The sequence below is a fragment of the Eretmochelys imbricata genome, chromosome 12 (assembly GCF_965152235.1).
Source record: "Eretmochelys imbricata isolate rEreImb1 chromosome 12, rEreImb1.hap1, whole genome shotgun sequence".
Classification (NCBI taxonomy): Eukaryota; Metazoa; Chordata; order Testudines; family Cheloniidae; genus Eretmochelys; species Eretmochelys imbricata.
The window spans coordinates 3,893,746-3,907,176 of record NC_135583.1 but is presented as its reverse complement, the minus strand read 5'-3'; the positions used below and the strand labels follow the sequence as shown (position 1 = coordinate 3,907,176).

The 13,431-nt window shown below is 55.7% G+C and overlaps 1 protein-coding gene and 1 long non-coding RNA gene across 11 annotated transcripts in view; one reads left to right on the top strand and one right to left on the bottom strand.

Moving 5' to 3' along the window:
- Positions 1-11,088, top strand: part of LOC144272634 (uncharacterized) — a 28,335-nt gene extending 17,247 nt beyond the window's left edge. Inside the window, exons 3-4 of one of the 2 annotated variants that reach the window (XR_013347608.1) lie at positions 2,332-2,449; positions 3,071-11,088. This is a non-coding gene — a long non-coding RNA (uncharacterized LOC144272634). Of the gene's footprint in view, positions 1-2,331 lie in introns of both variants that reach the window. The other variant, XR_013347606.1, reaches the window with a different exon arrangement.
- The window catches only part of MTSS2 (MTSS I-BAR domain containing 2), an 84,397-nt gene that overhangs the window by 32,851 nt on the left and 38,115 nt on the right, over positions 1-13,431 (bottom strand). The window lies entirely within an intron of this gene.

Sequence of the window (13,431 nt, the reverse complement as noted above, 5' to 3'; positions counted from 1 at the left end):
TAGACTGTTCTCAGTGGTAGCTGATGACAGAACAAGGAGTAATGGTCTCAGTGGGGGAAGTTTAGGTTGGATATTAGGAAAAACTTTTTCACTAGGAGGATGGAGAAGCACTGTAATGGGTTACCTAGGGTGGTGGTGGAATCTCCTTCCTTAGAGCCCTGGCTGGGATGATTTAGTTGGGGATTTGTCCTGCTTTGAGCAGGGGGTTGGACTAGATGACCTCCTGAGATCCCTTCCAGCCCTGATATTCTATGATCCCTGACATTCTGCCATGGGGAGAGGTGTATGTGGCAGGGATAGGCGAGAGTCACACAAAGAACTCATCCCACAGCTGCAGTGGGAGGTTAAACAACGAGTTGCAATACACAGATCTAGCAAAGGATCAGGCAGGCCTCAGAGAGGCAGAGAGAAGCACAGGAGAGAAATGTAGCTGCTTAGATCAGTGGGGGGAGAGACAGTTTGGAGTGTGGGCCTTTCCTTGCTATGGGACAGCTAGGGCGTGGGTCCCCCTAGGCCTGCAAAGGGCCAATGTCTTGTGTGTGGCATCCCTAGGAGTGGGGTGGGGTGGGCAGCATGGGTCCTCCTGCTCTTCCGCATCCTCGATCAATTCAGCAGCAGGCATAAGGTTGCCAACTTTCTAATCACGCAAAACCAAAAACTCTAACCCTACCCCTTCCCCGAGTCCCTGCCCCTGTCCCGCCCCTGCTCACTACATTTCTCCCTCCCTCGGTGGCTCACTCTCCCCCCACACTCACTTTAACTGGGTTGGGGCAGGGGCTTGGGGTGAGGGAGGGGGTAAAGGCTCTGGCTGGGGGTGTGGGCTCTGGGGTGGGGCTGAGGATGAGGGGTTTGGGGTGTAGGAGAGGGCTCCATGGGGTGGGGCCTAGGGATCTGGAATGTGGGAGGGGGCTGCGGGTTAAGGCAGGGGGTTGGGGTGTGGGAGGGAGTACAGGCTCTGGGCTGTGGGTGCAGGATGAGGGGTTTAGGGTGCAGGAAGGGGCTCCAGGCTGGGGCCGAGAGATTCGACACATGGGAGGGGGCTGCGGGTTGAGGCAGGGAGTTGGGGTGTGTGAGGGGGCTCTGGGCTGGGGCAGGGGGTTTGGAGTGCAGGGGGTGAGGGCTCTGGGGTGGAGCTGGGGATGAGGGGTTTGGGGTGCAGCTGGCTGTTGGCTGCTTCGCTTCTGGGATGCAGTGTGTGACGAAGTGGAACTGTTCCTAATGTTTCCTCTGAATACTGTAGGGGTGCCTCAGTTTCCCCTATGCATTTCTTAAGTCTCTAGGTGGTAGGATAAGTACACGGAGGGGCAGAGGATGCTGAATGCTCTGCGGTCAGACCCAGGAAGGTGGAAGCCGTGTGAGCTTTTTGCCCTGCAGACAGGCTGCTCACAGAGAGACTTCCCCAGAGTCCTGCCTGGCTTCGTAGGGAGCAGTTCCAGAGCATCGCCTGGGGACTCTGTGACACAGTGCAGTGCCAGGACAGGTAGGGACTAGCCTGCCTTAGCCCTGCAGCACCACCGACTGGACTCTTAACGACCCGGTCGGTGGTGCTGACTGGAGCCACCAGGGTCCCTTTTCGACTGGGTGTTCCAGTCAAAAACCAGACACCTGGTCACCATAGGCAGTGGGAACCGTGAACGGCAGCTCCTTGAATTTAACCCACAGCCCCCACTCCTCCCCCCTCCTCCCCATGCCAGAGCACGCACCCAGGACAGAGGCCCCACGGTTCTGTTCCCACCTGGGCAAGGGAGTGTGCCGTAGGAGTCGGAGCAAAGGATCGGGAATCACAGTTCTGGGGTTATACCCCAGTTTAACAAGGAAGTATGGACTAGTAGCTAGAGCAGATGACTAGGTGTCAGAACTCCTGGGGTCTGTTCCCACCCCTGGAGGGGAGTCTCGTCTAGTGGTTAGAGCAGGGGACAGGGAGTCAGAACTCCTGGGTTCTCTCTGTCACCTCAGCTCAACTTCCTCCCCCTGCCAAGGGGGTAATAGCCACTACTTCACAGGGATCTGCGTAAAGGACAAAACATTGGTTTCCGCCCTCCACAGCTCTGTGGGGTACAGCTCTAGTGGCTGTGGAAGCAGACTGCCTGCCCTTCCTCCCCACCAGGCTGGTTGCCTTCTGTTGTGAGAAACTGCCCAGGGACCCTCCCCACCCCCAGCCATGGGCCACTGTGCCCCCTTTCCTTTTGCTGCAGGTCGTTACTGTGGCAGTAACGACCTGCAGCAAAAGGAAAGGGGGCACAGTGGCCCATGGCTGGGGGTGGGGAGGGTCTTTGGGCTGCACTGAGGGGGCAGGGCTGGGTTAACTCATTTCCTTTGCTCTCTCCTTAGCTCATCGGCAGCCTCAGCTCCACAGCCATGTCAAGAAAGAATTCATTTCCACTGGCTCCCCCTCCCCATGCTCAAGAGCATCACCTTGCCCAGCTGCTCCTAACTCAACTTCCCACGGGTAACCCCCCAACTCCTCTCTCCTGCAGGGCGCAGGAGGCCACCAGACCCCAGTTCTCTGCTGCCCCACAACAGACAGGCGGGCGCCATCCCAGAATCCCCACTGCCCCACAACAGACAGGCGGGCGCCATCCCAGAATCCCCACTGCCCCACACCGGACAGGAGGGCACTATCCCAAATCTCCTCTGCCCCACGTGGGATAGGAGGGTGCTATCCCAGAATCCCCTCTGACCCACACCAGACAGGAGGTCACCATCCCAGAAACCCCTCCGCCCCACACCAGACAGGAGGGCACCATCCCAGAATCCCCTCTGCCCCACACCAGATGAGAGGGGCCCCTGGTTCACACCAGGCAGGAAGGGGATAGCTCAGCATTCTCTCTGTCTCACTGCGGGCATGATGGAACAACCCCAGAAGTTCCCCCATCCTGGCACAGGAGGGAGGGACATTTGCCAGAGGCCCCCTGGGGCAGGACATTTCCCAGTTCCACCTGTCCTGTCATTGCTCTGCAGTGGAGGCTCATGGCCTTAGCACTGAAGGTCGAGCTCAAAGCCCCTGTTGGCCAGGCAGGGTCACGTCTGCTCTGGACATCAGCCCACCTGTATTTATTTATGTTCCCAGATATGGATCAAGGAGCTTGACTTTATGCACCAAGTCTGGAAATGTTGCTCTTAGCCACTCCGTGCCTCAGTTTCCCCATCTGTAAAATGGGGACAACACTCCATCTCTCCCTCCCAGAGGGGCAGGGACAGTGAAGGAGGGTTGTAGCAGGAGAATCCCAGAGGGGCTGCTGAGGGCAGAGCCAGGACTCCCCATAACACATCGCTTTGTGGATTCTGGAGAACTTCAGGTTGCAGAGCTTCTCCGAGGCAGCTCTGGGGCAGGCCGCCATGCTGCAGAGGAGCTGCTGGCCACAAAGAGAGAGGGCACAGAGGTGGCTTAACGCGACTTGCCTTGAGGCTGCACCTACTGGAGGTGCAGCCCTGATTTCAACCTTGGCGTTTGTGAAGTGCTATAGGTGTGCTAAAACCTACCAGCACGCACAGCCCTCTGGGCCCCAGCCTGTTGGGACAACTCTTCCCTGGAAAGCTTTTTGGGATGTCTCGAGCCTATGCCCAGACCTCCCCACCCCATGGGGGCACCTCTCCTGCAGCAGGCGAGACAAGACTCAGAGAGCCTCCTTCTCCCACCCCGCTTGTACAAAAATGGAGTCAGTTAAGAAGGGGGGATGCCCAAGAATCATCCTGCAGACTCTCTCTGTCCTCTAGCTGGTCCTGGGCACTCAGGAGTGACTTTCTTGGATCAGAATCACCAATCCCAAGGACTCGACAATCATGGGTCTGTCCCCCAAAATCACAAGATCGGGCTCGAAATTATGAGATTTCAAAATACAATCAATGTTGGGTTCTTTATCAGCCTTCTGCTGTTGGGGACTTTAGGGGATCCCGTCATAGATTTCAAGGCTAGATGGGGGCATCAGGTCATCAGTCTGACCTCCTGTACCTCACAGGCCACCAGCAGCACCCTGCACTCGTGCACTGACCCAGCGACTGAAAGTAAGCCGAGTACCACAGCTCCCAGGAGACTAACCTGCTGCCTGCCACAGGCAGCGAACAGGAGGGAGAGAGGCGCACCCAGCGCCCGTGGTCCCTGCAATGCCTGGGAACAGATCAGCTGAGATACACCGTGACCCCGATGATCCCGGCAAACAACCCACACTTCACGCTGCAGGGGAAAGCAAAACACCTGAAGGTCCCAGATAATCTGACACGGGGGAAAATTCCTTCCCGTCCCCAAATATGTTTTCAAGCTTTTCTCAGAACCCATCGGGACTAGAAAAACGTCCCTTTTTCTGTGAAATGAAAGCCGAGCTGATGGCTACACATAAAACAAGACAGTGATACTGCTGCTTAGCTACTGCTCCTCGGGGGGAGGGGTATTTTCCGGGTCTCTTTTCAGTGGAGGCCAGCCCTCAAATTCTCCCCATCTCACGGGGGGGCTTTCAGAAAAACACCAAATCTTACAGCACTCATGATAAAACTGCTCTGTAAGGCCACACAGCACCGCCAAGGCTGGCTCTGGCCAAACCGATCTCAGCCTGCTCCGCCGACCAGGAGCGGAACTATGCAGAAACAAGACAGACGACACCTCCTCGCTGCGAGAGAACCTGGGTGGGCAGCGAATGCAGCAGGCGGCCGCGCTGCACTTTCCCTTGCCTGTCCCTGTCCCTGTGGTCCCTGCACTATGCAGCTTTCTGCAGTTTAGCCTGACGAAGACTTGCCCCAGGTCATCCATGAGTCGAGGGAGACTCGGACTTGCAATGCTGTCCACAGCACAGGGCGCTCTGAGAGACGACTGCACGCGCACAAAGCCCAGCCAGAAAGGTCCCTGGGACGCACTGTGCTGCTGCAAATCTTGTCCAGCGTTGGAGACAGTCTTCCTGTTTAAAACGAAGCAGGGTTTGTTTACAGGGAGACACTTCTCCCATGGGAGGAGGGCTGCCAGGGGGTGGCTGGAGTAGCGCAGTGGCTCTCAAACGTTTGTCCTGGTGACCCCTTTCACATAGCAAGCCTCTGACTGCGACCCCCCTTATAAACTAAAAACACTTCTTAATATATTTAACACCGTTATAAATGCTGGAGGCAAAGCTGACAGTTTGCTACCCCCCCATGTAATCAACTCCCAACCCCACAGTTTGAGAACCCCTGGAGTAGAGGGCAGGGAGGTGAACCAAGGTTTGTCAGCAGGGAGGACGAGAGGCGAGAAAGCTGCTCATTCCTTTCTCCTCTTTTCTCTTTACTTTGCCTCCCTTTCTCTTCTCTCCTTTGCCCTTCCTGCCATCCTCTCCCACTCTTAGGCACCGATCCTGCGTATGCTGGGACTCTCTGCAAGCAGAAAGCCACCCAGGGCTGCATTTCCTCTCAGTCCTTAGCTTTCTTCTAGTTCCCACCAACACCCTGCCGCAATCCATTGGGGCAGGAGAGGGGAGAAGAAAGGAGACCACTAGCTTCCAGGCCTGCTCAATAGCCCCTTGCATGTGGCTAGCCATAGACTCGTCACCTGCAGCCTCCCCATGGATCTGGTGCTACGGGGCCGTCTCCATTTGAGAGAGGAGGGCTGATTCCCAGCTCACTTAGACATTCCCACGCTAGCTCTGCTCAAGCTGGCATGCTAAAAATGGCAGGGTAGCTGAGATAGCACCGGCAGAGCTCAGGCCAGCCCCCCTGAATCCAGACCTGCCCAGACTCTGGGTACACACCTGGGCAGCTAGCCAGACCTGCTGCCACAGCCGCACGGCTCCTGCTGCATAAGCTGGGAATCACAGAGCCCAGCTCACCTGCAGGCCTCCAAGACACGCAGGGCAGGGCTGGCGGGAGGGAGGAGCTTGCTCCCTGGCAGGGCACCCGCAGGGCTGGGTGGCAACATTACTGTGGGTTGATCTGGGGGGTTTCTTCTGATGCAGCCTACTAGCAGTGACACCAGCTGACCTACTGGAGGCCCCTGCACAGGGCCAGGCTGCTGGGCTTTGCAGCCAGTCAGGGTGAAACCCCCTGTTTTTGTACAATAACCAGCGACCCGGGGCACAGATGGGCCTTGAAATAAGGGACATGTGGTTCTCAGATCCATCCATAAATGCCAGAGATGGGATCTCCTCCTCCACGGGACCCTAGCTGCTGCGACAGGGAGAGAGGAGTGAGGACTGTGGATATACACCTGCTCAGTTCCCCCAAAGCCGAGGGAAATGCCAGCTGGTCGGCCTTGGTGCAAGATATGCGAGGGCTGGGTGGAAAGGACAGCCTGGGCTGTAACTTCAGGAGGCAGCCAGGCACAAATAGATCTTTGTCCCTGCGGGATGCTGCTCTACACAGCGCATACGTTACAAAGGGAGAATTTATCACAGCACGGCTTAGGGGAGGTAGGAACTCCTGTGTCCAATCCTGGCCCGGACTCCCGACTCGCTGCATAACCGTAGGCTAGTCATAGAATCATAGAATCTCAGGGTTGGAAGGGACCTCAGGAGGTATCTAGTCCAACTCCCTGCTCAAAGCAGGACCAATCCCCAGTTTTTGCCCCAGATCCCTAAATGGCCCCTTCAAGGGTTGAACTCACAACCCTGGGTTTAGCAGGCCAATGCTCAAACCACTGGGCTATCCCTCCCCTGTCACTTTAACCGCCCTGGGGGCCAGCTTCCCTACCTGTATAACAGCTAAATACCAACCTCAGGGAGACTGAGAGCCTTACAGGAGAAAACAACCGGGCTTGCCTCCTTCTGGCGGAGAAAGCAGGCCTGAAGAAAGGGTTTTGTCCAACAGAAAAGTGCTTGTTTTTTTAACCCTTGGAAATTCAGGGTCTGTCTAGGCTGGGAGCTTCCCCAGTGACATGAGAACTCGTGAAGAGCCAAGAGAGAAGGGAGAAGCTGAATGGAGAAACTATTTTCCATCGGACTATTTAAAACTCTCCAGACCTGGTTCTCCTCTGACTCACGCTGGCGTAAATCAGGAGTAACTGCATTGAATTCAGTGGAGTTACGCGGGTAAAACTGTGGTCAGTAAGAAGATACTCAGGGCCTTTGCTTTCAGTTTTGCTTTTGTTAAAATACAATTAACTCCAATGCCTAGTGCACACTTGGGAGGAAGGATGTCTTTGCTAAAATACAGCTCTTGGAGGGAGCCCAGGCTGTGGGACACTCAGGGGGGGTCGAGCAAAGCCAGACTGGAATTCCTGAGATTCTGAAGGTAGAAAAACAAGCAGGATTGATTTTATTTTCCTACTAAGCCTGGTCAGGCTTTTCTTCTTCATTATAAAGGAGCAAGCAAAAGGGCAAAAGCTCATTTGCAGAAACCCATATGAAGGCTCCTGTTGGTTAACAAATGTTCCGAAAGGGCTTTGAGATCTGGGACTGAAAGGTGCTGGGGTTATTACTGGGAAGTGTCCTGCTAGCACCGGACAGATCGCCAAACAGGCTCGCCTACCTTTGCACTGAAAGCATGGAGGGATTTGCAACACTGCCTCCTGCTTCCCACATTCCCCTAGCCATCTAGGAAGCCAGCCCCTGCAACCGTGCACCCAGCCCCTTCCAGGCTGACCAGCTTAAATGCTCTGTTTCCAGGCAAGTTGCCATCTTAAGCCATGGTATCTCTACTGATTCAACAGTGATAGGTGCCCCAGAAATGCCCATCAATAGATCAGATCCCCACAGAGTTGGCTTCTCTATGGATGTTGGAGAGGTCCCCAGACCCTAGTCCTAGAGACACCACAACAGGCAGTGATGCTGTCCTGAACCATGGTGCCCTTCCTGGGGTGGAGAGCTGATGATCTCGGTTCCCTGGGTTTCAGCCAGGACACGGGCTCCTTTTACAATTGGTTCTACACGATCTCCTTTGTGCAGCCTCTCTCTCCCCCACGTAGTTGGGGATTTCACCGTGTGACAAAGCAGGCAGTGTGCGTGGGGGGACTGGAAGAGGGGGAGTCCAGGACGTCTGGTCCAGGACTCCCAACATGGCGTTGGCTGAAAGTCACTGATGTCTGTAATAGCAAGCTCTGTTCCTCACTGTGTTCCTGTCGACTAATAAACCTTCTGTTTTACTGTCTGGCTGAGAGTCACGTCTGACTGCAGAGCTGGGGTGCAGGGCCCTCTGGCTTCCCCAGGAGCCCCGCCCAGGCGGACTTGCTGCGGGAAGCACATGGTGTGGAAGGGGATGCTGAATGCTCCGAGGTCAGACCTAGGAAGGTGGAAGCTGTGGAAGCTTCTTGCCCTGGCGACAGTCTGCTCAGAGAGAGGAGGCTCCCCCAGAGTCCTGCCTGGCTTCGTAGGGAGCAGTTCCAGAGCAGTGCCCCGGTGACTCTGTGACAACTGGTGGGATCAACTGCACCCCATGGACAGCGCAGCCTGCAGTAAGTGACTGGGGAGCAGCAGAACAAAGGGGGAAGAGCAGGGGATTAGCTGAAGGCTCCAAGAGGTGCGGTTCCACGAGGCGGAGGAGCCTATGGTTTAAACCCGAGAGAGGGTGGGACCCCCAAGAAGGGCTGTGGCACTGAAGGGAGCTGAGAGGGAGCTGAGAGAGCACAGGCCTGTGAGTCCGTGACCACTTGTGAACAGCGTGAAGATGGCCTATAACCATCTCCTTAAGGAGGACATTGTAGACCTGTGCAGAGAGAGAGGGCTGCACATTGGAAGATTCACCAAGGCACAGCTGATTGCTTGGTTGGAAGAGAATGATCGCTCTAAGGAGCTGGTTCCTGACCCAGCTGGGGCCGCGAGAGAGAGTCAGGAAGCCCCAGGGGTCACCCCAGCCACTGACCCAACTGGTGACGCGGGAGGGGCTAAAAGCAGCTAGGCAGCCCCATGATCCACCTTCCCGACCAGCAGTGGATCTTCACGGCCGAGTTCCCCGTAGTGGAGCTGAGACGGTTGGAGTTGGAAATGGAATTGAAACAGAAGGAGCAGGAGGACCGTGAGAGACAGAGGCAGCATGAACTGGTGATGGTGGAGCTGAGAAGCAGAGAGATCCCTACCGTGCTGAGTGGGGATGGTCCCAGGGTGGCTAAGCTCACAGGGAACTCCGATACCAAAGTACTGCCTCAGTTTAAGGAAGGGGATGATAGATGCCTTCCTCACTGCCTTTGAGAAGGCCTGCAATGTGCAAGAGGTTGACCCTGCAGACAGGCTTCGGCATCTCACCCCCTTACTGGGTCCCAAAGCCATAGAGATGTTCAGCCAGATGGATGGGGTGGAAGCCGGGGACTATGAACTGTTCAAACAAGCCCTGCTGCGCAAGTTTGAGCTGATCCTGAGGCGTACAGGAAAATGTTCTGGAGAACGCAGAAGACCCAGGGGATGACCTATCTGGAACTGGTCACGCTGATGGGAAAATACACACGCAAGTGGGTGAATGGGGCCAGGGCCCAGACCAAGGAGGACGTGATTGAACTGATGATGTGGCTGGTGGACAAGAGGCTGAAGGACCTGCACCACGTGGGGCTTCTGGCTGACGAGTTTGTAGACAGCAGGTCAGGATATGGAATGGAATCCCAGGTGGACAGGCCCACATCAGTGCAGAAAGGGGGTCACCCAGGGGATTTCCAGAAGGGAGTCTTGGATAAATCCCTTCTGAGAGGCACAGCCAATACACGAGCTGACCAACCGGTCCCAGGGGACCAAAGGGACCTGAGGTGTAATTACTGTGGGCAGAGGGGTCACAGATGGGCCCAGTGCAAAAGCTCAGGGACAGGATGAGCAATCCAAGCCCTCAAAGGGTTAACTGGGTGGGAGCCCACCCGGAGGAGGGGCTGGCTCCCCAGGCAGAAGGGGCTGGCAGTTTAGCAATGGTCCAAGAGGGAGGAGTCTCCCAGGCCAGCTCCTGGGGGGGCTTGATACTCTGGATTCAAACTTCTCAGTCTACAGGGTGGGTGTGGGGCAGCCCCTGAGGAGCGAGTGCCTCATTCCCCTGGAAGTGGATGGGAAGCAGGTCACTGGGTACTGGGACACGGGCGCTGAGGTGATGCTGGCCCGGCCCAAGGTGGTGGCCCCAGACCGGCTAGTGCTCATCACTACCTGACCCTGACTGGTGTGTGCGCGCCCCCATTTAAGGTACCCACGGCAAGGGTACATCTGAAATGGGTGCACCAAAGACATGGGGGTGCACCATCAGTTGCCAACCGAGGTGCTGATAGGGGGTGACCTGCTGTATTGGTCTGGTGACCCCCAGAGCACCCTAGTCATCACCTGTAGCCAGGGCCAGTGAAGGACACTCTGCCTGTAACCCCTGCCAGAGGGTGGGGAAGGACCTGGACAAGGGGAAAGCAGCTTGGAGGCCCCTGCCCATCATAGAAGAGCCTTTCCAGAAGGTGGCTGTGGACATAGTGGGACCCCTCAGCAAGGCAACTCGGACAGGGAAAAAATACATTCTGGTGGTGGTAGATTTCGCTACTCGCTATCCTGAGGCAATGGCCTTGTCCCCTATCGAGGCAGACACTGTGGCAGACGCGCTGCTGACCATTTTCAGCACAGTGGGGTTCCCCAAGGAGGTCCTTACAGAACAGGGCTCCAATTTCATGTTAACTCTGCTCCAGTCCTTGTGGGAGAAATGAGGGGTCCGGCACAACTGGGCCTCAGCATATCACCCTCAGTCCAGCAGGCTGGTGGAGAGGTTCAATGGGACCCTAAAGATGATGCTGAAAACATTTATGGACCAGCACCCTCAGGTATTTACCCCACCTGTTGTTCGCCTACCGGGAAGTGCCTGTGGAAGTAGATAAAGGGAATTTGGATGCAGGCCTCTATATTGAGCAGGAGTTGGGCTAACTCTAGCTTTAATGACGTGAGATTTGTAGAAGCGGGGATAGTGCGAAGTGAGTGGGAAACAACTGTGAAAGAGGCTGGTGTGGCCTTGTATGAGATAAGAAGAGAATGCCGAGGACAAGAGAAATTATAAGAAAAATAAGAGATCATGAAGAAATATGTATAACTAATATGCAGCTGTTGCTTATTATTGTCTGTAACAAAGGTAGAAATACTTGCTCTAATTGTTTATCTTGGAGAGACTGGCCTAGGTGGGGGAAACCCTGTGTCCTAGGGCACTCTCTCCCTCTGTGCAATTGCTTGAGATAATAAAGTGTATCGGACTTGCTGCACCCAACCTGAGAGTGAGAACTGTGTTTTGCTCCGACATGCCCCAAGAATCAATCGGGTTCTCTCCTTTGCAGTTGCTGTGTGGGAGGAGAGTGACGGGACCCTTGGACTTGATGAGAGACGAATGGGAGGGGAAGGCCTCTCCCGATGGAGAATCAGTGGTGCAGTATGTACTGACTTTCTGGGAAAAGCTCACTGAGCTCATGGACTTGGCCAGGGAGAATCTAGCCAGGGCCCAAGGGAAGCAGAAGGTTTGGTACAGCTGCTCAGCACGGGCCTGCTCCTATGCCACCGGGTACCAGGTGATGGTTCTCATTCCCGTGAGAAAGAACAAACTACAGGCCGCCTGGGAAGGGCCCTTTAAGGTCATCAAGCAGCTGAATGAAGTGAACTATGTAGTGGAACTGTCTAAGCAGGTGCACAGCCTGGGTGAACCATGTCAGCACGATGAAGCCGTACTTTGACAGGAAGAATTTGGTACTGGCCGTGTGTGGCCAGCGGGAGGAGCAGGGAGATGATCCCTTGGTGGATCTATTCCTTGAGACGTGGTCGGCCCTTCACTGGAATCAGTTCATAGGCATGGACTTCCCCTCTGCCCGGTGGGTGCTTGATACCCCCCCGCCTCCCTGCCCCGTCCCCACCCCATTCCAACCTCTTCCCCCAAGTCCCCACCCCTCCCCCGCCTCTTCTCCACCTTCTCCTCTGAGTGTGCTGTGTCCCCACTCCCTCCCGGAAAGTCCTAAGTGCCACCAAACAGCTGTTAGGCAACAGGGGTGGTGGTGGAGGGGGGGCGGGAAGCACTGGGAGGGGAGGAGCAGGGACACGACATGCTCAGTGGTGGGGGAAAAGGAGGGGGAGCTTGGATGCCGGTGGGTGCAGAGCATCCACTAATTTTTCCCCATGGGTGCTCCAGCCCCAGAGTACCCACGGAGTCAGCACCTATGAATCAGTTCCCCTCTCTGACCAGCTAACTCCTGCCCAGCAAGCAGAGATCCCAGAGGTGCTGGGTTCCTACCAACAGCAGTTCTCCAACCGGCCTGGGCTCACTAACCTGGCTGTCCACCAGGTGCAGACAGGAGCCAACCCCCCTGTAAGATGCTCCCTGTTCCAGGTCACTGAGAAAACAGCCCAGAACCTGAAGAGAGAGGTCAAGGACATGCTGGCTTAAGGGGTGATTCAGCCGTCCTACAGCCCTTGGGCCTCTCTTATGGTGTTGGTCCCCAAGAAGGATGGGTCAATCTGGTTTTGTGTGGATTACCGAAAGCTTAATGCCATCACCAAGTTTGATGCTTACCCCATGCCTAGTCCTGATGAGCTCCTAGACAAGCTGGGAGGGCTCGCTATCTCACTACTATGGATCTCACCAAGGGCTACTGGCAAGTACCTTTGGATCCAAATGCCAGGCTGAAATCTGCTTTTTATCACCCCTCTGGGGTTATATGAGTTCCTGGTCTTACCTTTTGGCCTGAAGGGGGCACCTGCCACCTTCCAGAGCCTGGCGGACTAGTTACTCAAGGGGATGGAGGATTTTGCCCTGGCGTATATTGATTATATCTGTGTTTTTAGCCAGACCTGGGAGGACGATGTGTCCCAGGTTAAACAAGTGCTGGACCGGCTCTGGGATGCAGGTCTGACTATAAAAGCAGGGAAGTACAAAGTTGGGATGTCAGAGGTGTCATACCTGGGCCACAAGGTGGGGAGCAGCTGCCTTAAGCCTGAGCCAGGCAAGGTGGAGGTGATCAGAGATTGGCCCCCTCCCCAGACTAAGAAGCAGGTCCAGGCTTTCACTGGGATGGCCGGCTGCTACCGGAGGTTCGTGCCCCACTTTAGCTTCATACCCTTCTTACATAGCTCAGTGATGGGGCGGGTAAGTCAGATAAGGTGGTCTGTACTGAGCAGTTCCAGAGAGCTCTCTGTGCCCTGAAGAAGGCTCTGGTCAAGGGCCCGGTGCTGGTAAACCCAGACTTTGACAAGCCCTTTATGGTGTTCACCAACACCTCAAACACAGAGCTGGATGCGGTACTAATGCAGGTTGACGGAAACGGGGAGAGAAACCCCATCGTGTACCCGAGCAGGAAGCTGCTGCCCTGGGAGCAGAACTACGCGACCAGAGAGAAGGAACGCCTGGCCATGGTGTGGGCCCTTCAAAAGCTGCAGCTGTATCTACTTGGGCGGCGCATCAGCGTGTACACCGACCCTTCGCCCCTGACATGGCCACACCAGATGAAAGGGGCCAACGCCAGGTCCTGAGGTGGAGTCTCCAGCTTCAGGATTATGACCAGGAGGTGGTCCATGTTAAGGGGAGTGCCAATGTGAGAGCCAGTGCTTTGTCCCGGAGAGGGGGGCCGGA